Below are 24,520 nucleotides of genomic sequence, written 5' to 3'. Positions count from 1 at the left end.
TTCCTTTCTTGACAGTGTGGACCACAAGATGTACTGTACTATCCAGTGGAAGGATTTCTGTCTTTAACTTCTCTTAAGAACTTCCAGAATGGGGCGATATGATTGAAAGAATTGATTGCTGGATGATACCTGTAATCCAGGCTCACATTTTTCCCTTCTAAGTTGTGTGGTTGTGGAGAATCCCCTATATGTAGTGACGGGCCTTGTTTGAGGAAGAAGTAGCAGTGCATCTGGAGTAGGCACACTGAAAATGCAAGCCATCCATCTGCCGCTGTTTCCCAACAGGCTGAATCCTTTCTGAGTACCACACCACTTGATCTTGTAATCTCTCTGTCCCATCAGCTTTGATTTTGTGGATCAGGTGATGATAATTCCTAATGGACAGTTACCTGTGACTGAATGTTTATTCTCTACCAGGCAAAGGTACAGGAGTTGTTTCCAAAAGAAAATTTTGGTTTGATAAAGAAGGTGTGACTTTGCCCTAAAAACTCCTAGGGGGTCTGTGCTGTGATTGTCCTAGACAGGTTTGCGAGTGGCTTCTTGTAGCATTGATCTGTTGACACTTGGAGCTTCATTAGAATCAGAGGGTCATTATGGTCAAATGGCAGAGCTACTTGTACTACATCCTGGATTGGCTAGGCAATTTTCTCTTCCTCTGGGCCACACTTAAATTGATGGGTTTCAGGTCACTCAGTAAATAGAGCAGCACACCCAAATTGTGTATGTCGTTTCCAATATCCAAAGAAGCCCAGCAAGTTTTTCCACTTCTTTTTTTGTTTTGGGAAGTACAAGGTATATTGATGTGTTTTCATTTGGAGGGGATATCTTGACTTGCCACACTCCACTGGCTTCTAGAGCTTTATTGTGATGGCAGGAACCTGTATTTTGGCATACATGTCTCATTAAGGCAGCTAGAATACTGCCCTTTCCTTCTCCCTAGGTCCTATTGGCTGGTTTTATCAGTGTAGTGTCAGTGTGGTGAAATAACGAAGGTCATATGAAAGCTAGAAACTTGACTTAGCCTGAGGCAGTGTACTGTTCTCCAAGCCAGATGAAAGCACATTGCTTCTGGAATTCTTTGTAGAGATAGAGAAATAAATCATTTGCCAGACTGTGGCTTCATACCAGGTGCTGCACTAAAGAGATCAAATTTGGATTGCCAGCTATGCTTGTAGTTACTATGTTTAAAATAACAGACATTCTCTAAAAACATTGGTGTGTTCTGCATTAGCCAGTCGTATTAAATGAATATCTTTCAGGGAGTGCAATCTTTGCACCTTCCAATTCTTCGATGATTCCCTAGGAATGCACTATTTTATTTGGAGGGAGAGCTCTAGGGGTCTCTGTCTGACTTGTCTGATACAGTACTACCCTACTACTCCACTAAAATGGCATCAGTGTGGGATTTTTGTCAGCTGGTGGTCATCCGAGACTTTTTTTCAGCTATATATTCAGCATTTGGAGAAATAACCATCAAATGGGAAGAGTGATCTGCTCTCTGATAAGTAGACTTCATGTATTTTTTGACTACTATGATCCCTCATTCTGACACATCACAGTAGTGCTATCTTTGTCCTTAGAGATAAGTTTAAGTAAGTGTTAGATTTTATAGTCACAAGAATGTTGGGTTATTCCCCCTTCCCAAGTGCATGATTACTCTGATTAAGTAGCTGTTGATCATCTGTGGAAAACCAAGAGGAAAATCACAGTACTTACGATGTAATCATAGAGCCTGTGGAAGGGTATTTTGCTATACCTTTATTCTGGAGGCTCTGGGTCTGGGAACAGAGGGGCTGTAATTTTCTGTTTTGGTGGCTGTGTCCCCTCTGTTTGGCCTCTCTCTCTGCCTACAGTTGTTTATTTGTACAGATTCTGTACAGATATCTGTACAGATTTGTACAGATATCAGCACATATTTAGGTTAAATATTTTAGGCATTATGTGCTGTATAGTTTCTACAAAAACTACCCAACACAGACATTGCAGGGCTACAATAGCCATAGATAATGCATAAATGGCTTGTCTGTGTTTTCGTAAAACTTTATTTACAAAAACACAGTGGGTCAAATTTGGACTGCAGGTTGTAGTTTGTGTATATATTGTACAATCATACAGGATTATGGTTGGGTGTCCTAATATGGTTTTAGGGACGTCCCAAGATTCTTCCAGACAAACTACTTTTATAACCACTAGGTTCCTGTTTCCTTAATCTTGCTTGGTGCCACTTGATGTTACAGTTAAGCAGTCAACAAGGTTGGACTATGCATTTTGGTCCTGACAGCAGTGGAGTGGGGTTTGGCAGACTACAGCCGTGCAGGCCAAACATGGCCTGTAGACGTGTTTTTATGACCGACAAGCTAAATATGTTTTCATATTTTTAGGTAATAGGGGAAAAAAAAGAATGATAATATTCTGTGACAAGTAAATGTTATGTGAAATTCATGTTCTCACCTATAGGGATTTGTTGGAACGCAGCCATGTTAATTTAAGGGTAATTTATGGCTGATCTTGACAACAGCAGAGTTGGGTACTTGCAACAGATACCTTAAGGCCTTTGGAATAAATTACTGTCTGGCCTTTTGTAGAGAAAAGTTTGCTGATTCCTAATCTAGAGATTAGAGAAGAACTCTTCTGTCATATTTAGTAACTGCCTTGTTCTTTGTCAGTGCTTTGAATGAAGAGTTGACACTGTCAATGCCACTGTCTTTTTCCTGAACTCCCTAATACTGTTTGAATCAGTAGTTGTACTCTGCTTGTCCTTGTCCTCATGCCCCTCATAGCTTTTCTTCTTGGACCCCAAAACCTTGCTTTCAGTAGGCACTTCATTACAGATGCCCATAGGTGATAACTGAATTTGTCATAGCTTGAATGAACTACCAGAGGCTCATCTTACATAATTGTGTCTTGACTGCATTCAAACACAACCAGATTAGATGGCATGCTCAGATTTCCATTACCTTGAAGACTTGCTCATCTCCTCATAGTGAGTATAGGAATTTAATAATATTAGTCAATTTATTGTTTTTTTTTTTTAACCAGGTGCAGACACTGAGCTAAGTGCTTTTTACATGTAAGAAGTGCTAAGTACAGTGCCTGATGAGTACGTATTCAATAAAGGGAAGCTAAGGTTTATTTCTTGTTTTAGAAATAAATGTCTCCCATCCTCCCCTTCATGTGCTGTAAAAACTTCATTAGCTATTAGAATATGTTAAATGACATTAAAGATCATTAGAGTGATTAACATAAACCAGTATTTTTTGGCCTATAATATTGCTCCTTCTCAAAGACTTGTAGATAAATATAGTCAATTCTCATGCACAGTACTTACGTTTATAAAGTTGCTGTGACTACTGAATTAGCAACTACTGGACTGTTGCTCTTAGGGGAAATACAGGGTTAGGTTCCTGTGAGCCTCTGGTCACAACGTTTTTGTCAGCTGGCCAGTAATAAGCTTGTTTTGTGTGTTTGTGTTTAAAGACACATTATTTAATATATATTGTTGATTCATTAGCATTGCACTCATGACCAATAGCATTATAACTCCTACATGAATGAAGCTGGTAGGTTTCCCCAAATATTTGGTGTGTTTGGGTTAGTACTGGCAGTTGAAATGTGTCTGATGCAATATGTAGTTCTTTCTCCCTGTGGCCTCTATCTTGAATGGGAGTTTTGGTGTGATGGGTTATATGAAGTGGGATTAGGCATAGACCAGCAGATCAGACCTCCTTCTAGGGAGGGTGGGTGAGGAATAGGCAAGGTGGTGCCATTCTCACTGGTATAACTGGAGTCTTTTAAGTACTTACGGGGAGCAGTGCTTTGGCATATTTCATTCCATTGGTTTTAAGAGCTTGCTCCCTGTTCTCCTTCACCCCATCTACTCCCATCCCCCTTATTTCTTTCTTCACATTAGAGGGCTCATGTGCCCTCTGTCTTTCTGTTCTGCTTTTCTCTCAGGCCTGGGTACTCATAGGAAGCTTCCAGGTAGAAATGCCTGCTTAATAGAGACCAGCTCTCTGGCTTTATACTAAAGGCAAAAGCTACGACCAGCAGCATCTCTGTTCACAAACTGAGAGGGGGAGGGGGTCATCTGCCCAGAATAAGGTAATGCAGCACCCTGTTGAAGTACCGTGATCGTTTCTTCCTCTTTGTAGTGTGATTACTTAGATTAGAATTTGGAATTTTTCTAGGGTGTTCTTGGAAAGCCTTTGGTGTGCTGTCTGTGGTTTCTTCTTTTTTCCTTAGTGAATTGACTCTTCTGCTATCTGTCTGCCCAGAGTTCTTTAAAATTTATGATCATCCAGTGAGTTTTTTCTTGTTTTGCAAGAGTTCTATTGTTTTGTTTTATTTTAAATTTTGTTCCTGACATTTCAGGGGAACCCTGGGAAAGGAAAAGAGGTAAATACATTTATTCAGCCCACTGCCTTGAACTGTAACTAATTTTAGACTGATTTTAAAGGTAAATTCCCAAGCACATCTGTCTCTCAATATGAATGACTTTTTATGCTCTAGAAGAATTATCGTACTTCGCTTTGTGTAATGTGTATTTTTTTGCCCAAATTTTTGAGAGAAAAATAAGGATGTGCATTACACATGGGTAGTACCTGCAATACCCTGTATCTGTTCTTGTGTTTTGTAATATTTGTTATAAAATTCCTTTATAATGCAAAGCCCAAATATCTAAATATAATTAATAACAAATTAAATTAAGAAATTAAAAGGAAAGCTTTTTTCTGCAAGCTTGGGCCAAAAATGTGGGTGCACATTATACATGGCAAAATACAGTACCAAATCTTGTGTTTCTCCCAATAAAAATGTTTTAATTTTCAGTCTCTGCTAGAATGCTTGCTGCTCTGTCTGGGCGTATGGCCTCTTGTGGAAGAAAAGATGCCCAACCACAGTGACATTGCTGCCCAATACCACCTGAGTGGGCTTTAAAAAATTTTTTTTATTTTGGGGGTATATAAGGTTATGTATATGAGTGAAGTTATCTTTTTGAGGCAGTATATATTAGAAAATATTCCATCACTCGTGAAAATGGTCAGAAAACTGATAACATTGGGTTGTAGTTTCCCATGATGCATAGTAAAGAAGAGAATAATTTTTAAAAAAGATTTTATTTATTTATTTTTAGAGAGAAATAGAGGGACATAGAGAGGGAGAGAAACATCAGTGTGAGAGAGAAACATCAGTTGCCTTTTGTATGCACCCTGACTGGGAACTGAACCCGCAACCCAGGCATGTGCTCTGAGTGGGAATCGAACCAGGGACCTTTCTCTTGGCGGCATGATGCCCAACCAACTAAGCCACACTGGTCAGGGAGTAGAGAATCATTTTTAAAAATGATTTAGTAAAAGTCTGGGGAAAGAGGGAAAGAATGGCCAGATCATTTTTGTTCTTTGCTGCTTATATGGGTGTGCAGTGTAGATTTAGTATTTTGTTGGAGGGGGGAAGATATGGTACTTATGTCCCAAACATTTTTTTTTGTAGATTTTATTTCTTTATTTCTAGAGAGAGGGGGAGAGGGAAACATGAGGTACATCATCAATAGGTTGCCTCTTGCACACCCACAACTGGGGACCTAGCCCTCAACCCAGGCCTGTGCCCTGACTGGGAATCGACCTTTAGGTTTCCAGGCTGACAGTCAATCCAGTGAGCCACAACAGACAGGGCCCTGACATCTATTTATTTAACACCTTGTAAACATTGTTGTTACTATTGTTGTAATGTCTTTAGGCTATTAGGTACAGGATTTTACTGCTCATGTTTTTTAAACCATCAGGCCTTTGATAAAGAATCAGGCTGTATCAGTGTGTACATAGCTGTAACAAAGACAGTGCTGCCCCATGTTGGTGGCTTTTAGACTCCCATAGTCTTGTGGTCCACAGTAAGACATACATCTTCATTGCTGCCCTGTGCCTTTGTGTTCGACACTAAAATCTGTGAATCTCATGAAACAGTCTTCGCCTTTCCTGTGATAAACTCACATTGTCTGTTTCATTGATAAACAGGATATGCCCCAGTGACGTGATTTCATGATGCACTACTTGGTTGATCTAGACCCAGATTTAGATGTCGATCTTTTAGAATAATAGGAAGATAAAGAGATTCAAATTCAGGTTGACGTAGGTGGGTGGTTTTGGCTTCCTGGACTTGGATTTTCCTTCTTTGAGTCTGTTTTTGCAACTGAACTGGGAGTAATGATATCTTGTTAGCTGGACTGTGAGGATTAGAAATCGATGTGGAATGTCTACCAGAGCTAGGAACCATGTCAGTGGTCCCCAACCTTTTCTGCACCAGGGACTAGTTTTGAGGAAGATGATTTTTCCACAGACGGGCAGAGGGCGGGGGTAGAGACAGAAGGTGGAACTCAGGCAGTAATGTGAGCAGAGCGTTCCTCACTTAACCACCACTTGCCTCTGGTTGTGTGGTCCGGTTCCTAATGGGCCACAGACCACTAACAGGCTGTGGCCCCAGGGGACTTGGGGACCCCTGATGTAGATATTTAATAATTGGGAGGTTTTTATCTTCAGTGTTATTACTATATGCCACCTGTTATACTAAGTAGGCACTAAGATTCAAACATTCTTGTCTCTAGGGAGGTAGGTAACACTTTATCAATGTAGAGGCACATAGACATACTTACCCTGCAGGGTGAGGCGGAAGTAGGTAGAGTATGTAAGAGGTAGAATAACTTACAAGAGGAAATCAGAGTTGGGAAATTACAGATGTGCCTTTTCGTTGTTGTTGTTGTTTTGACTTTTAAGGAACAGTGTCTCTCAAATTACCTCCAGCCAAATGGAGTTTTAGTTCAGGGATACATAAGGGATGTTAGGGAAAACAGGAATCATTTTAAAGCCGCAAAACCAGGCATTTCAGAGAATTATAGTACTATTTTGACCGTAACTGATTGTTTTCATTTTCTGACTTCATGGATAATTGGCACATCTCCTAGACTATAACAGTCTAGGGACTGATTCTCATGTTTCCCTTCAGTAGCAGCAGTACTAGGCTCCAACTCCAGTATTCTGCCATTGTAGCTCGATTCTGTCTCCCACTAGATGAGGTTTTACTCTCCTGTGCTTTATGATTTCTGCTGCAGTGTGACTTCTGATTTCTGTTACACTCCTGGCTTCTTGCTTCCTGGATTTTTGGTTGTAAGCAACAGACATGGATTGTAGATAACTGAAGCAAAAAAGAGAAACGATGTGTTTATTGAAGCAAAGAAAAAGTGAAGAACAAGAAATCCAGTCACAGAAATCAATGGGCTGAACTAGTTGGCAGTGGTTAATAATCAGTTCCTGTTATTTTTCTCTATAGTTTTTCTCTCTGTACATTCAGACATTTAGGAGAGAACCTCATTTGTCTTTGGCCAGGGTAGGAGAGGACACTCTGACTGAAACTCTAACATTCAGCAGCAGAAGCTGTGTAGTTCCTCTAAAACAAAACTAGAGTGCTGCTCCAGAAGGGAGACTGGGTGCTGGCACCGGGAAACAACAGATGTCCATTACTGTGTGTGTGTGTGTATTTTATTCAAACTTTAGAGAGAAGATAATGTCTGGTTCTTTTTTTTTATTCTTCCTTTTTTTCCCCATTGCGTCCTCTTGTACCCCACTCCCCCTGCAATCACCACACTGTTGTCCATGAGTCCTTTTTGCTCAATCCCTCCATCTACCCCCAACCCCCCTCCCCACTGGTTGTCATCCTGCTGTGAGTCTCTTTTGCTTGTTCGGTTTGTTCACTAGATTCCACATATGAATGAAATCATATGGTATTTGTCTCTCTGACTGGCTTACTTGACTTAGCATAATGTTCTCCAGGTCCATCTGTCATAAAGGGTAAAATTTTCTTTTCTTTTTTTTTTTTTTTATAGCTGAGTAGTATTCCATTGTGGAAATGCCCCAAAGTCGTTTTATCCACTCATCCATCTATTGGTGGACACTTGAGCTGTTCCATATCTTGGCTATTGTAAATAACACTGCAATGAACATAGGCAGGGGTGCTTATGTTCTTACAAGTTAGTGTTTTGGGTGGCTTCAGACATATTCCCAGAAGTGGGATCTCTGGGTCAAAAGGCAGATCCCCTTTTAATTTTTTGAGGTATCTTCATACTGCTTTCCACAGTGGCTGTACCAGTCTGCGTTCCCACAGACAGTGCGAAAGGGTCCTCCTATGTCTACATCCTCACCAGCACTTGTTTGTTGATTTACCGATGATACCATTCTGACAGGTGTGAGATGGCATCTCATTGTGGTTTTAATTTGCGTCTCTCTGATCATTAGTGACGGTGAGCATCTTTTCATATGTCTCTTGGCCATCCGTAAGTTCTCCTTGGAGAAGTGTCTGTGCAGCTGCTTTAGGATGAAATGTTCTGAAGATATCACTTGAATACATTTGATCTATTCTTGTGTGCCATTTAGGACTGCAATCTCCTTGCTGATTTTCTGTCTGGAAGATCTATCCACTGAGGTCAATGGGGTGTTAAAATCCCCTACTACGGCTGTATTTCTGTCAGATTCTCTATGTCCATCAAGATTTGCTTTATATACTTAGGTGCTCCTATGTTGGGTGCATAAATACTTATTAGAGATATATCCTCTGGTTGGGTTGTTCCCTTTATCATTATGTAGTGCCCTACCTCTTACTGTAGCCTTGGTTCTAAAGTTGATTTTGTTGGATATAAGTATTGCTATCCTACCTTTCTTTTCCTTTCCATTTGCATGAAATATCTTCTCCATCCCTTTACTTTTAGTCTGTGTGTATCTTTCGTTCTGAGGTGAATCTCTTGTAGACAGCATCTATATAAGTCTTGTTTTCTTGTCCATTGAGCTACCCTATATCTTTTCATTGGAACATATGAGCCATTTACATTTATTGATTATTGATATGTATTTATTGCCATTTTATTTTTTAACCATTTTTCTCTGCTTTCTCCATTTTCTTCTGTTTTTCTTAAAGCAAGCCCTTGAACATTTGTTGCAGTACTGTTTTGGTGTTAACAAACTCCTTCAGCTTTAGTTCCTTATTCCTCTTCAATTTTAAATGATAGTCTTACTGGATAAAGTAGCCTTGGTTGTAGGCCCTTGCTTTTCATCACCTTGAGTATTTCATGCCACTCCCTTCTGGCCTGAACTATTTCTGTTGCATGATCAGATGACAGTGTAAATTGGTGTTCCCCTGTAAGTAGCTAACTTTTTTTTCTCTTGTGGTTTTTAGGATTCTCTCGTAGTTTTTAAGCCTTGTCATTTTAATTAAGATGTGTGTTGGCATAGGCTTCTTTGGGTTTATCTAATTTGGGATTCTCTGAGCTCCCTGAATTTGTGTGTCTTTTTCTTTCACCAGATTCGGGAAATTTTGGGTTATTATTTCTTCAAATAGGTTCTCAATCCTTGACTTACTCTCTTCTCCTTCTGGTATTCTGATGATGCAGATGTTGTCCAAAGGTTTTTTAAGCTCCCCCAATTTTTTTTTAATTCTTTTTTTCCCCCCTACTCTACTCGGGTGTTTTTTCTACATTGTCTTCCAGATCACTGATTCAGTCTTCTGCTTCATCGAACCTGATGTTTATTCCTTTCAATGTCTTATTTCAGATATTTCGTTCTTTATTTCTGACTGGTCCTTTTTTATTTTTTCTATGTCTTTTTTTCATGCTGTTTAGTATTCAAGCCTTAGTGGAAACTCTCCATCTGATAAATTGCGTGCCTCCATTTTCTACGTTTCTACCTGTAGTTCTTCTGGAGAATTTTCTTGTTCTTTCCTTTGGGTCCTGTTGCTGTGTTTTCCCATTTTGGCTGCATCTTTGTGTTTGTTTCTATGTATTAGGTAGATCTGTAAGACTCTGGTGCAGGCCTAAGGCAGACCCTGCCTGTGACTGGCCCTGAGTAACCTGTTTGGAGCTGTCAGCGATCCACAGCTTGTGGCTCCCTTTGTTGGTCCTGGGTTTGTGCAAAAAGGCACAAACAACATCTAGTTCTTAATTGTTATCCAGTATAAAGTGTGTTTATGGGGCACATATCTGGTGTAAAAGAAAACAAATTATTGGAGCATATGTGACTAGGGCTTAGGGCATATATCCCTAGCTGGAGGCATAGGTAGATACACTGTGCCTGGTTGCACAACCAAAAGGACAACAACAAATTTAAAAACAAAAAAATTACCAGAACTTCCAGAAAATGGACTGTATGGAAGTCTGACAACCAAGGAATTAAAGAAGAAACATTCATCCAGACTGGTAGGAGGGGTGGAGACAGGCAGCTGGGGCAAAGAGGACTTGTGGTAAGGTGGTGGCTGGAGGACCTGGTGGTCCCACCTTTCCGTGCAGATAAACCAGGAGAAACAACTGGGGAGTGAGCCAGACCGTGCAACCTAGGGTTCCAGTGTGGGGAAATAAAGCCTCATAACTTCTGGCTGTAAAATCCTGTGGGGGTTGCAGAGGCAGGAGAAACTTCCAGTCTCACAGGGCAGTTCGTTGGAGAGACCCACAGGGTCCTAGAATGTATGCAGGCCCACCCACCCAGGAATCAGCACCAGAAGGACCCAGTTTGTAGGTAGCAGAGGAAGTGAGTGAAAGCTGGCAAAGAGCTGAGTTAGCGACATTGTTCCCTCTCTCACCCCTCCCCCACATACAGCACCACAAGGAAGCCACGTGGGTTGCCCCACCCTGGTGAATACCTAAGGCTCCACCTCTTACTATGTAACAGGTGTGCTGAGACAAAGAAACATGCCCCAAATGAAAGAACATATCAAAGCTCCAGAAAAAATACAACTAAGCAATGAAAAGATAGCCAACCTATCAGATACAGAATTCAAAACATTGGTAACCTGGATGCTCACAGAAATGGTTGAGTATGGTCACAAAATAGAGGAAAAAGTGAAGGCTATGTGAAGTGGAATGAAGGATAATGTTCAGGGAACCAACAGTGAAGGGAAGGAAACCGGGACTCAAATCAACGGTTTGGCACAGAAGGAAGGAATAAACATTCGACCAGAACAGAATGAAGAAACAATAATTAAAAAAAGAGAGACAGAGAGAGGCTTAGGAACCTGTGGGACAACTTCAGATGTCTCAACATCTGAATCATAGGGGTATCCAGAGGGGAAGAGGAAGAGGAAGAAATTGAAAACTTATTTGAACAAATAATGAAGGAAAACTTCCCCAATCTGCTGAAGGGCATAGACATGCAAGTCCAGGAGGCTCAGAGAGCCCCATAGAAGTTGGGTCTAAGGAAGCACACACCAAGGCACATCATAATCACATTACCCAAGATTAAAGAGGAGAGAATCTTAAAAGCAACAAGAGAAAAGGAGACAGTTACGTACAAAGAAGTTCCCATAAGACTATCAGCTGATTTCTCAAAAGAAATCTGGCAGTCAAGAAGGGCTGGAAAGAAGTATTAGAAGTCATGAAAAGCAAGGCCATACACCCAAGATTAGTCTATCCAGCAAAGCTATCATTTAGAATGGGAGGGCAGATCGAGTGCTTCCTAGATAGGAGTTCATCATCACCAAGCCCTTATTATATGAAATGTTGAAGGGACTTACCTAAGAAGAAGAAGATCAAAGATAAGAACAGTAAAGACTCAAAATCACAACTGTCAACAACTGAACCAAAAAAAACCCAACAAAAAATCCAAAATGAACTAAACAAACAACTAGAACAGGAACAGATTCACAGAAATAGAGATCATATGGAGGGTTACCAGTGGGGAGGTGGTGGGGGGAGAGTGGGGGAAAAGGTACAGGGAATAAGAAGCGTAAATGATAAGTACAAAATACACAGGGGTATGTTAAGAATAGAATGGGAAATGGAGAAGCCAAAGAACTTACATGTATGACCCATGGACGTGACCTAAGGTGGGGAAATACTGGTGGGAGTGGGGACACATACCCTGAAAAAAACTCCTAAGTGATAGGAGAGAGTTAACAAGCAAAAGTAATGTCATCCTGAGGATTTGGGATTTATTTATATTAAGTTGTCAAGTTACACAAGTTATTCATCTATTAGAAAGTTTAATCTGAAGGCATTTTAATGGTTGGAGTGCAGGCCTAGGGCTGTGTGAGGTTGAAATAAAACTTGGGTTAGTTGAAATCCAACTTTATAAGGCCCTCTCTTATGTGGCCCCTTCTACTTCTCTGGTTTAATTTTATACTAGTTCTTCCTTGGGCTGTAGCCACACTTCGCTATTGTGCAAGTCAAACTTGTTTTCACCCCTGAGCCCATACCCTTGCTTGGGACTCTCTTACCTTCGACTGTCAGTTGCTTGGATTCTTCTCATTTGTACTTTAGCTCATGTGTCCCTTCTTCCTTTTCTGGCCGTTATTCTCTAACCCCACACCCTCTATGGTGTTTTGGTACAAACAGCCCTAAGGTCATTGGACCTACGGTTTATTTCAGAGCAGCATAATTTATCAGTATGTTTTGTGCTTTGATCAAGAGTAAGTGCTGTTTTAGGTATATACTCAGGAATATATTCAGGAATATACTCAGGCCAGTTGGAATGAACCCTCAGCCATGCTTTTTGTTTACGTTTTTATTTATTTTTTCTACTACAGTGTAAAGTCTACTACTGCAGAAATTGTGTCTGTGTTGGAAGATGTGAATGATTTTGTTACTGTGTTTACAAATTGATGGTGGATATTCAGAATGACCAAAAGTACCTTCCATGTAGGTTCCCCGCTACCCACCCCCATACTTTTAGGTTTAGAATGTAAGCATCTTGGGAAGGGGCAGGCACTTTGTATAGTGGTGAGGTCAGGAGGCAGCGAGTGATCATCAGGAATGGGTGTGAAACTGAGGGTGATTCTTATTCCTTCATCTTTCCTTGACTCCTCTTGAACCGTCTTCATGATGAGGCAAATACGCTAGTTTCTCCTTTTGTGTTTTCTGTGAAATGTCTCCTGTAAAAATAAGTATTGTATTTTTTTATAAACAGATGAAGCAATAATAGCTACCCTTGAAGCACTTTTTATTCACCAAACATCACATTAACTTTTTTTTTTAACATACAGTATCTCTAGTTTTATGTGGACACTACAGGGTGGACAGTACTATTGCTTTTTTGAGGAACTGTAATCTGAGGCTCAGAGTTGAGTACTACACTCAAGGCTTTTCTTAGTAATCACTTGGCAGAGGTAGATTGGACCTAGATCATGAGGACTCCAAAATCAGAGTTCTCACTATACCATATAGTGGAAGCAGGAGATGGCAAGAACCTGGCAGTGAATCACTAACATAACCTTTCAACATGCAGTGGGAATACATTCAAACTTCTGCCTCTTACAGGTAATCTCATCTGACATTAACCATAACTTCTTGGGGGCGGGGCGGGGGTTCATCTTGTTCGTTTCTCCCTGTGTATTTAGAACTGAACATTTTTTTATTTGGATTCATGTGAAATAGTCAAATAGATGTGTTGAAATGGATGCCCCTATTTTGCTAAATAAATTCTCTTTATTCTCTGAAATGTAGTTTCCTTTTGCTGTTGTGTCAGTGACCTCACACTAAGTCTCAGTAATTTAACTGATTTCCCAGTACATTTAACCCAAAATATTGTACCCTTTTCTTTTTAAAGCATTGCCGCATAGTACTTCTCTGAGGAGTTGTTAGCAATTACTTTAATCTAGGCTCTGAGCATCTCTTTATGGGATCTCTATTTTTGCTTCCCTTTCAGGTACTTATTTTTAACTTAATCATTTTAAACATTTGAACATTTTGTACGACTCCAAGTTCAAAATGTACAAATGTATATACATTGAAAAATCTGACATCTGCTCCCTAGCCACTTGCTTCTCCTTGCAGCAACCAGTATTATCATTTTCCTAGGAGTTCTCCAAGAAGTGATTCTGTTATATTTAAATAAATATGTAATGTTTTCTCTCAACTTAAAAAAATAGTATGTTATACATATTGTTTTGCTTTTCTTTCCCTTCCCCCTTTTATTCTAAAACTATATCATGCCCTTATCAGTACCTGAAGGGTTTCTTCATTCTCTTTTTTTCTGACTGATCAGGCCACGATTGATGGATAATAGGTTGTTTTTCTATTGCTAATGCTGCAACGACTAACTTGGTACATGCAGTATTTTGCATGTATGCAAACATTTTGAAGGATAAATTCTCCACAGTGGGATTTTGTTGTGAAAGGATTTGTGAACTTTTAACTTGCACTGCCTGATTGTCTCCGTGGTGGTTGTACTAGTGGAGACGCCTACCAGCAGAGTTAGCGTTTACCACTGCAGAGTGTTACAGCATTTTATTTCTTCACCACACTGGTAGATGAAAAAATACTATCTTGTATATCCTAATGATTTGTGTTTCATTATATAACATACATAATACATTAAAAGGCACAAAAATACAACTTGGTGAGTTTCACAAATGGAACACACCTGTGCAACCACTGTCCCGGTCACTGCTCCATCCCCAGCCTCTGGAAAGGTAGCCCATTATTCTGACTTACGTCATCAATTCATTTTTCCATAGTTTCTTCAAGTCATATAGTGTGTGTCCTCTTATATGTGTTCTTTTGCTCAGTATAATATCTGAGACTCATCCAGCTTCTTCCAAAAGTTATGGTTCGCAGTGAAACCATAATTTGCATTTTTCTTAGGAGGAGAGAGAATCTTACCATGTTTCAGACTTTAAATTTTTATAGGCATCTTTTCATGTTTGCCTTCAAAATTTTTATTCTCTCTAAGCTCTTTATTACCTACATCCATGAATGGAAAATCATTTTCTTATGGACTTATTTGTGTATTAAAGGAGTGAATTCTTTACCTGGGTTATGAGTTACAGCTGTTTTTACAGTTTGCTGTGCCTTTTGATTTTGAATATGATGGTTCCTGCATGAAGATTTAAAAAAGTAGATAATCTGATTAATATTTATGTCCATTAAAAACTTCCTTCATTATATTAGTTGTTTTCTCAATAGGCCTACTGTCTTCTGAGCATCACATAACTTTTATTAAACTACACCTTAGTGTCAGTAGAAGTGAAAGTGCAATAGAGAAATTAAAAGTGATGATTCTGAAAGTGAAATTTGAATAAAAATGTAAATGGAGTTCTAGAAGAATAGAATGTTCTCATTGCCACTTTTCAAGAGACTCTATATATGCACTCAGAGGAGCTTAATGAAGGCAAACTTTAGGGACAAATGAGGAAAGTGGTGTGATGAAAAGGATAATAATGTCCCAGAGGAAGTGACTCTGGCAGAAAACTTCACACTAATGGAACTGTCACGGAGATATTTTATGACACTGAAAGTGCAAGGGATAAAAATCTTAGAAGCCGGTTCCAACTTCAGAGTGTGACAATTCCCCAAGATGTATAAAATATAAAAGATGATCACTCTGTAGCATAAGTTACACCACTAGAGGAGACAAGTGCTGTTCAAATTACTGGATAAGTTATTTACAGAGAAGGAAAGCCCTTTAGTTCACAAGGGTTCCCATTTCTATATTAGTTTTACTATATTTTTACTTTCTTACACACTTTTAACTTGCAGTTTTTAATGTTTTGCCAGTTTTAAAGTATGGAAAAGTTCCAACTGGTTAAGGTCATTTTGCTTGATCATTTTGTTGTCCTATCTACTGTTCAAAATAATGAGGATTGCCTGTGTGTGTTTAAACAATAACAACAAAAAAATCCCCGGAAACATCTTAAATTGACCTCATTTTCAGAAATCCCTTTATGGTCTTTAATGACCTTGGATTCCACCATAGGTTAACTAGAGTTCCAAATATGAAATGTTTTTCTTGTATTTATGACTTGAGTTCCTTGAGCTGCTGTGGGTCTCATTACTTCCCTAAATTACCAAATGGAGATACTAGTAGTCTCATGAGCCTATCAGAAGAAGAGTGTGTAAGATCATGCAAGTCAACAATAGTTTATTTTTTGAGCACCCACTACATATTAGGTACTGTCAGGTATTGGGGTATAAATAAGGCTAGGTTCCTCTCCCTTTTTTTCCTTGAAGGAGTTCACAGTTCACCAAGGGTAGGCAGGCAGATGAAAGATGACATAATGGAGTTATGTAGAAATATCATAGAAGGATTATAGTTCATGATATGGAAAATTTCAGATAACTTCAACCATTTTAAAAGTGTTGTTGAATTCTTTGCTGTGTTCTGTAATGTTGGAAATACCACAAAAGGGTGATTCTTCCTTTCAAGGAAATTGGTAGGAACTAGATGTACAAGTTGAGGCTTTTTATATTGGTCTGGTGGTGGTGTGGTTGTTACATGCCATAAAACATAGTTTTAATATAAATAAAAACATGGGAATAATTAATACTTGGGCAGCAGGTCCTATCTATGATGCTTGTAATATTTCTGTGGCAGATTAACCTTTAAAAGCAAGTGGCCTAATTTGGAATAGTGAATGAATTTTTTGAGCAGAGTAGGTTGGTTGACTAACTTGAGGGGTTATATTGTAAGTCAGTGTTGAAGGTAGGTTTTAAGTGTCCCAATTCAATGTTCTTATTCCTGAACCTGTACCTAAATTGTTAAATAGTGTAACTTAGTATATTATCCATTTTAAAAGGATTTTCTTTTGACATTATTTCTGTATAAAAGCTTGACCTACTTAACTGCTTTCTTTTTTCCAGTGATACAGTCAAAGATACTGATTCTAATTATTTACTGAACACATCTGCAGTACTTTTGGAGAGCCTGGGCTAAGAACCTTAAGGAATGTGAAAATTTGTCCAGCTGTTGCCACCTATTAAACTTATTACAAGCTGGCAAATCACTTTCTTATGGGTAATACAAGTGAAAAATTTGGTTCATCGGAGTTACTGGGTTGTCCAAAAAGTTTGTTTAGTTTTTTCTGTATGATGGCTCTAATAGTGTTTAGTTGTCTTTAACTTCATTTAAAACAATCTCGTTGGATTATATTGTGACAGCTGTCATATCAGTGTGCATTTAAAAAAATTTATGGAAATTGGTGAATTTTCTGCAGCCATTTTAACATTGAAGATGGAAGAAAATATGCCTTCTCAGTGTATTATGCTTTATTATTTCAAGAAAGGTTAGAATGCAACCAAAACACAAAAAAAGATTTGTGCAGTATATGGAGAAGGTGCTGTGATGGATTGAACATATCAAAAGTAGTTTGCAAAGTTTCTTGGTGTTATTGACATTTCAGTCAAATAATTTTTTGCTGTGGGGATGTCTTATGCATTGGAAGATGTTTAGCAGCACCCCGACCATATCTAGGAATCATCTCATATCTAGGAAAACATTGTTTAATCCAAAGTCACTTAGGTCTGTGAACCATTTTGAATTATTATTTTTATATGGAATGAATAGGGTTCTAACCTTTTTCTTTTGCATGTGGATATCCAGTTGTCCCAGCACCCTTTGTTACAGTGAGAGATTTTAATGAGTTTTTGTATCTATACTTTCTAGATATTGTTAGTGGTTGAAGAGATTTTGAATTTTACCGACTACCCCCACCCTGTTGTCAAAAATAAGAAAAATTGAGTATTTAATAATAATGGCTGTGAATAAAGCACTGTGAGCTATGTCAGGAGTAATATCTTCAGGAGAACACAAACTGGAGCAAGTTTGTCATTGTTACATCACACATTTTTAAAATGGGAAATAGAATAGTTGGGAAAGACTGGGAGAAAGTCATTGCAGTATCTAAAGATTTTCATTTGGGACAGAGGTTAAGTTTGTTTTGTGTAGCTCTAGGGGCCCTAAGTAGAAGTTAACATTTGAATCCTAGAAAAGAGAGAACTGAAACAATTAGAGCTAATAATTTAGTGAAATGGTTCCCCTCCCATGAAAACACTCATCATTGGAGGAGCTCAAGCAGAGGTTGAATCATTTTGTCATTAAAAGAATGGGTTTGTTATTACAGAATGGGTTTCTGCATAAAACTAAGGAGTGAAGGGTTTCTTTTCTCCTATTCTAATTTGCTTTAATGTTTGTGAAGAGTTTTCTCTTCAGGATTCATACTTTTCCAGACTTTTGTCAAGTAGCGGAAAATGAGTGCAAGTAGGAGGTTCTTATCTTGAAGGATTAAGTCATAGAAGTACTCCAGTTTTTGCCCTTGCTGGTGTGGCTCAGTGGATTGAGTGCCAAAGGGTTGCTGGTTCTATTCCCAGTCAGGGCACTTTCCTGGGTTGTGTGCCAGGTCCCCAACAGGGGGTGCATGAATGGCAACCACACATTGATTTTTCTCTCCCTCTCTACCCCTCTGTCTTAAAATAATAAATAAAATCTTAAAAAAGAGAGGAGTACTTAAGTTTTTGTTTAGCTAACATTATTATGTATTATCCTGAAAACTGGTCCCATTGCATGAGTTAGTTCTTTTCTTTTTGGCTTCTCTAACTTCATTGGAGAACACAGTCAGCAGTGGGGATGAGGCACTGTAGTAAGTGAAACTTGGTGAAAACTAAAAAATTGAAGTATTAGTCTAGTATTACATCTGCGCATGGCTGTGTTTTGTAGATTGTGGATTAAAGAATGCTTGCATAAATTTCAGGAACATATAAATTGTGATAGTATAAATAAAATTTCATGGTCATCCTTTCAGGAAAACCTAAAAGTTACCCTTACTTGATTCAGGAAATTATGTACTTTGTAAACAAGTTTTCAAAAGAATATATTATTTAAAGGAGAAAATGTACCACTGCATATTTGTACTTTTGTGCAGGGTGTACCTTACAATTACGCGTTCTCAGGTTTGGAAGAAACCTGAATTGAGGCAAATAAATTTAAATCCCTAGCATTTAGACAGAATAATTTGAGGACGTTTTGCTTATAAGGCTCTCAAAGTATATTGCTCAAAGTAGATTTGGGAACGTGAAAGAAATAATTTGATTTCCTATTTCTTTAAAGTGAGATAGAGTAGGGAAAAACTTCTGAGCTTAGCATGTTTCAGGTTTTAAATATACATATATCTCTTGTTTGCTCAGTTTTAGGGGCTTTTCCTCATTTTAAGACTATTCAAGCCTTGGCTGGTGTGGCTGAATGGCCTGAGTGCTGGCCTGGAAGCAAAGGGTCACAGGTTCGATTCCTAGTCAGGACACATGCCTGGGTTGCAGGCCAGATTCCCAGTAGGGGGTGTGTGAGAGGTGACCACACGTTGATGTTTCTCTCCCTCATTTTCTCCCTCCCTTCCTCTTTCTCTAAAAATAAATAAATAAAATCTTTAAGAAAAAAGAGTATTCTAAAAATCTCATTTTCAGTTTAGCCTAGGTCTTGTTGAGAACAGTTGGCTTCAAACAAAAGCTTTCTTTTTGTGATGTTATTGCCTCAATCGGTAATTGGTGCAAATCAAAGTGAAGATGTCTTTATAAACTATTTAAGGCTTAAATTAATTTTTTAAAATATGTGTATTCCTTTGTGCTAAAGGTAAAAATGTTGTTTTTAATGTGTATGAGTTTTTCCCTGAAGTTACTATACATTACAAATTATTAAAGTTTATGATGAAGGTATTCTTTCCTTTTGCCTGGTTTTGAATGGACCATGTAAAGATTGCTACTCTTCACAGGTTTTTTTATCCATGACCCTACCGGAACTTCCTAAAAGTTTACAGTTGTCTCACAGATATTAAGACATGTATGTGCAGTGCAGGATGGAATGTGGGGAAATACTGCATGGTAGTATGTTTTCCTAGGGCTCACTTGGCTTGGCCCTATTCTTTAAATTTAGAGAGGGGTTCATTTGATTAGAATTGTCTGTACTGTATATAAATGCTACTGGAATTGGAAGACAAGACATTGTTAACAGTAATTTTTTGGTATTTGTGAATAAGCTGGAAAAGAAAGATATATGACCATCAGTCCTTTCTGCACATAAGATGATAACCTGTGCTTTGTTTTGCAGCTATTACCACTATTTAAAGAACCTGTTGTTCTTTGCAACTGCCCAATTTAGCTGTGCCAGCCAGAAGTCATTGATCCAAGAGCTCTGCTTTTTCTCAAACTTGACGGTAATAGCTGCGTGAAAGCTAGCTCAGCGAAACTGAATTTCCAGTAATGTGACTTCACTGTTGGTGAGGTTGCTGTATTTTAGATCCTAATATTTCAGGTCTTGTCTTTAAGAGATCTTGTCTTTAAGTATACAAGAGTTCAAATTAGACAGTGTGGAGACAATATGGACACCTGTGTAGAGGCAGATCTCCTAACAATAGTAAGGGCTTTGGGGCAGTAGTTTGCACTTTTCAGGGTACCTGTTGTTGTCATTGTTTTATCATCTCACTTGTATTACCCCAACCTGGAGTAATAGTCTTACCTGCATTCCTAGATGCTTTGACACAGGCTTATAGTGTTCACATTTGTCTTATATAGCAGTTACCTGTCTTTATATATCTTACTTCAGAGGAGGAGGAAATACTTGAATTGTTGTATACCCCAGAGTACCTAAGAGAATGTATTTTACTTAGTAGACACAATAGTGTGGAATAACTAAATTTGACAGTTGTTAGAAGCGGACTTTTGGTGAACCTGTCAACATGGACAGATACACTATAGTTATAGGTTCTAAAAGAATAAAACTTTCTTACTAATACTATAGTGTTTTTTAATGCATGTTATGGTTTTGTCTTCATATTAATTGGAATGTTAGAATTACCCTCATTTCTTCATCTGTGGGATGGGGATGAGGGTTCTTCTTGTATTGTAATGCCCTTAAGCCTTATCTTATTCTAGGTTTCCAGTAATCTGTGGTTCTTAAATTAGTTACTATGTCGATTTATTTTACTTCTTTAGTTAAGGAAAACCTTGTAAAATCTAAAAGCATGATACAGTAAAAAAGCTGGCTTGTCTTCTTTTTACCTCACAACAAACAGGCTCAGTGGAGTTGGGAAAGTTTCATTTCCCATGTGCCCAAGACAGACTTGAGTTCAGAGCCAATGATGAAATTTGCTACATCATAATGTTAGTCCACCAAATTTATTCACATCCCCAGATAAGACCCTTTTCCTCAGGGAGTTTAAAGAGAAAGTTAATGCATGTAGCATGCTAGCTAAGTAAATTGAGTCTTGTTGAAAAAAATTGCACATTGTTTGGAAGGGAGGATAATAATTGGACTAAGAACGATGTGTAAAGTCAAATTGGGATATTTTCTGGAAGGGAAAAGTGACATACAGGAAGATTTCCCAGTGAAAGGTTTTACTTTTAAACTTCATGAAAAATTTCAAAGTATGTAAAGAATAATAGAAATATTTCATGTTCCCAGTGTGGTTATCAATACACTGCCAACAAGCATGGTAGCACCATGGGTCGGCAAACTAGGGCCTGCCTTTTGTACATAAAGTTTTATCGGAACATATCTGGTCCGTTGGTTTATATTATTGTCTGTCAGCTGTCTTTGTGCCACAGTAGCAACACCGAATACTGAGTAGTTGTGGCAGGGATTTTAATGGCCTTCAAAGCTTAAATATTTACTGTCTGGCACTTTCTGATCTATATGCCTATCCATTCCTCTTTCAACAATATATTTTTTCAGTTTTTTTCTGTAAATTTGAACTCTCACATACCTTTTACATAGATTCACCAATTTTTAGCATTTTTTGCACATTTGCTTTACATTAGTATTAACCTCTCTTTTATCACTATTATCTTTTATCTTGTCATTATTGTAGCTGAGCCATTTGAGAATAAATTGTGCACATCAGTATCCTTTACCTCTAAATATTGGGTTGGCCAAGAAGTCCATATGGTTTTCTCCATAAAATAAAAGACACATTTTTCATTTTTACCAATAACTTTATTGATTTGCATGTTTTCAGTATGTAAGCTGTCTCCTGCATGGTTGAAGGTTGATTGTTCTCAGTTAATGTCTCATTTGATTGCTTCAATTTCAACTGGTATGCCCGACCATGGAGCATTGCCCAGCGAGAAATCTCCAGCACAAAACTTCAAAAGCCACTTCAGATATGCTCAATCAGTCACAGGACCTCCTCTAAGCGCTGCACAAATCTTTTTTTGCATTTCAGTTGCGTTTTTACTTTCCTTGAAATAATCATAATATGCCAGAAATGTTGCCTATTTTCTTCCATGTTCAATTTTAAAATGGCTACACAAAAAGTCAACAGTTTTTTTTAAATGCACACTGATATGACAGCTGTCACAATACAATCTAACAAAATTGTTTCAAATGAAGTTAAAGAAAACTAAGCTCTACTAGAGCCATCTTATGGAAAAAACTAAATGAACTTTTTGGCCAACCCAGTACTTGTATCTCTCAAGAACGAGGACATTCTGTTACCTAACCTAAGTGTAGTGATCAAATGTAGGTATACGGTGGTACCTCGGTACTTGTTGGTTTCAGAATTTGTCAAATCTGGCACTCGTTACATTTTGAGGAGAAAAAATGTTTCAGCATTTGGTGCTGGCTCGCCACTCATCGCACTTGCTGGAACTTGTGAGTCACGCCGCCACTCGCAAGAGAAAATGCTTTATCAATCATCCCCTTCTCGGCACTTGTCAGATGAATTAACGATGAGTACTGAGGCACCACTGTATTCTGCATTGTCACAATACTGATACAACACTATTATTTAATATATCCTATATTTGAACTTTTGCCAGTTCTCCTGATGACATTGCTAGCAATTGTTTTGCCCTACTATGGGATTCAGTCATGCATGAATATTCTGGCACAGTTTCTTAGCCTTCCTTTGTGTTTTATAACATTCACATCGACAGTTTTAAAGAAAGTTTCTCAGTTTGGGTTTGTTTCCTCAGGACAGATTCAAATTATGTTAACTTTGTTTTTAAAGGGATGAAAAGGATGGACTACTGTAACAGGAAAAGTCTGTAGGTTATAATTGAAAGAATTCTGAACCAAGAGTCAAGAATGAGTCCTGAATTCTAGTTATAAAGAATTGCTTTCCTGTAATCTCCACATAGTTTTCTGTGTGTGTGTGTTGAGAAGGAAGAAATTATAGTATACTGTATTTAAACAGCGTGGACTTGGGAGATAGTGACATAGTTTTAAAATGCAGCCCTTTCTGGCACCGCTACTGGAATGATTGTGTAACCATAAGCAAATTAATATCTAGGATCATTCATAAAATAGGGGAAATACACATATTCTTTTCAAGTTGTTTGGGGGATTGAAATAATATATGCAGAGTAAAAAGACACTACACTGTGTGATTTTGATTAAAATGGAGTAAATCTGGAAAAGAGGAAAATCAATATGAGTTAGAACTGTCAAAAAGAAATTTGATTGGATAAGATTGCACTTGACCTGTGATGGGAAGGATAGGTTGACCGGATAAAATATTTCGGTGTTCATAGTCTGTGGGAAATTTTTAAATGTGAAGGGGGGTTGTGGTCAGATCAGTATAGGAAATTTTAGAGGAGATTGGAAGAACAAATAACCTTGGGGATTGAAATGATGGTCAGGATTATAGTCCAGCCTTTGCCATTGGCTAGTTGTATGATTTTTGAGTGAGGTATTTAACCTGCCAGGATTGTATTTTCCAGCAGTGTGAAATGACTGGTATATTACTGGTGTTCTTTAGAGAGGAGAAACATCACTGATTGGTCGGAGTAGTGAAGGCTTTTGGCAGGAAGGAGTTGAGCTGTTGTGAGATGGGTACTAGACTTATTATCAGGGAGTCACTCTGTAAGTTATGTGTCTAACCACTATGCAATACGACTGCAACTAATATATTGAATGTGGGCTGTAATTGAATAATTAAGAAAAATTTTAAAAATGGGTTAAGTTAAAATACAGGCCACATATGGAATGTAGAGGCTTTAGAATTCTTTAGAATGTTTCTGTGTGCCAGTTGATTCTGCGACTTCTGCAGACCCAGCCACTCGAGTGTGGCAGCTGATCTTGGAGGAACAATAAATGGTTGTGCAAATATAAACTAAAACAGTCCACAAAATTTGTAGCTGGGGTCTAGACCTGCTGCTTATCACAATGCAGTCAATGACTATTGTTTATTCAGAGCAAACTTGAACAACCCTATCATGTGGCAGTGAAGAAAACTGTATGAGTAACTGTTCTTTGTAGATTACTCTGCCTCAGGGTTTATAATCTTCCTTCTGCCATTCATATCTACTTACTTACCTATCTATAAATAAAATTAGTGGAAGTCCTGATTAATATGAATCCAGCTGTTCATTGGAGAAATAAGAGAGGTGGGACTGTATTTGACCACAAGTTGTTGAAACAGGTTCCAGGAACAAACTTAATTTGGTAGGCAGGGGTATTCTTGATCCATACAACTTCTGTGTTTGCTTTCTTTCAGAACCTGACTAGCCAGGTTTTTCTGAGTTAATGCTTTCAGTAAACCCCATTTTCTGGAATTGCTTTCTGGTGTATGCAGTCAGTGAATCTGAATGGTTACAGTGATAAAGTGTAAGTATCTCTTGATTTTATAAAAGGTAGGCTTAAAAATCCAGAACCCATATGTGACAATGTACTCATTTTGTGTGTCCTCCCCCACTGGAATTGAACTTCAAGAAGTTTTTTCCTGCTCTGTCCCTTGATATCTGAAATGCTGCCCAGCCTGTATAGTAGGCACTCAGTACACGGTAATGTGGTGTTTC

The 24,520-nt window shown here is 38.3% G+C and overlaps 1 protein-coding gene across 9 annotated transcripts in view; it reads left to right on the top strand.

The window, feature by feature from the left end:
* TBL1XR1 (TBL1X receptor 1) overlaps positions 1–24,520 on the top strand; it is a 150,217-nt gene that overhangs the window by 33,223 nt on the left and 92,474 nt on the right. For 2 of the 9 annotated variants that reach the window (XM_045850943.1, XM_045850941.1), the window contains exon 2: positions 19,833–19,938. The exons of the other annotated variants lie outside the window; for them this stretch is intronic. The gene's annotated coding sequence lies outside the window, so the exon portion shown is untranslated. The remainder of the gene's footprint in view (positions 1–19,832; positions 19,939–24,520) is intronic. 9 annotated transcript variants of the gene reach the window in all.

This window comes from Phyllostomus hastatus, unplaced genomic scaffold (genome assembly GCF_019186645.2).
Source record: "Phyllostomus hastatus isolate PE091 unplaced genomic scaffold, TTU_PhHast_1.1 phas_contig_86, whole genome shotgun sequence".
Lineage (NCBI taxonomy): Eukaryota > Metazoa > Chordata > Mammalia > Chiroptera > Phyllostomidae > Phyllostomus > Phyllostomus hastatus.
Note: the sequence above shows the minus strand (reverse complement) of the source record. Positions and strands in the feature narration are given on the sequence as shown.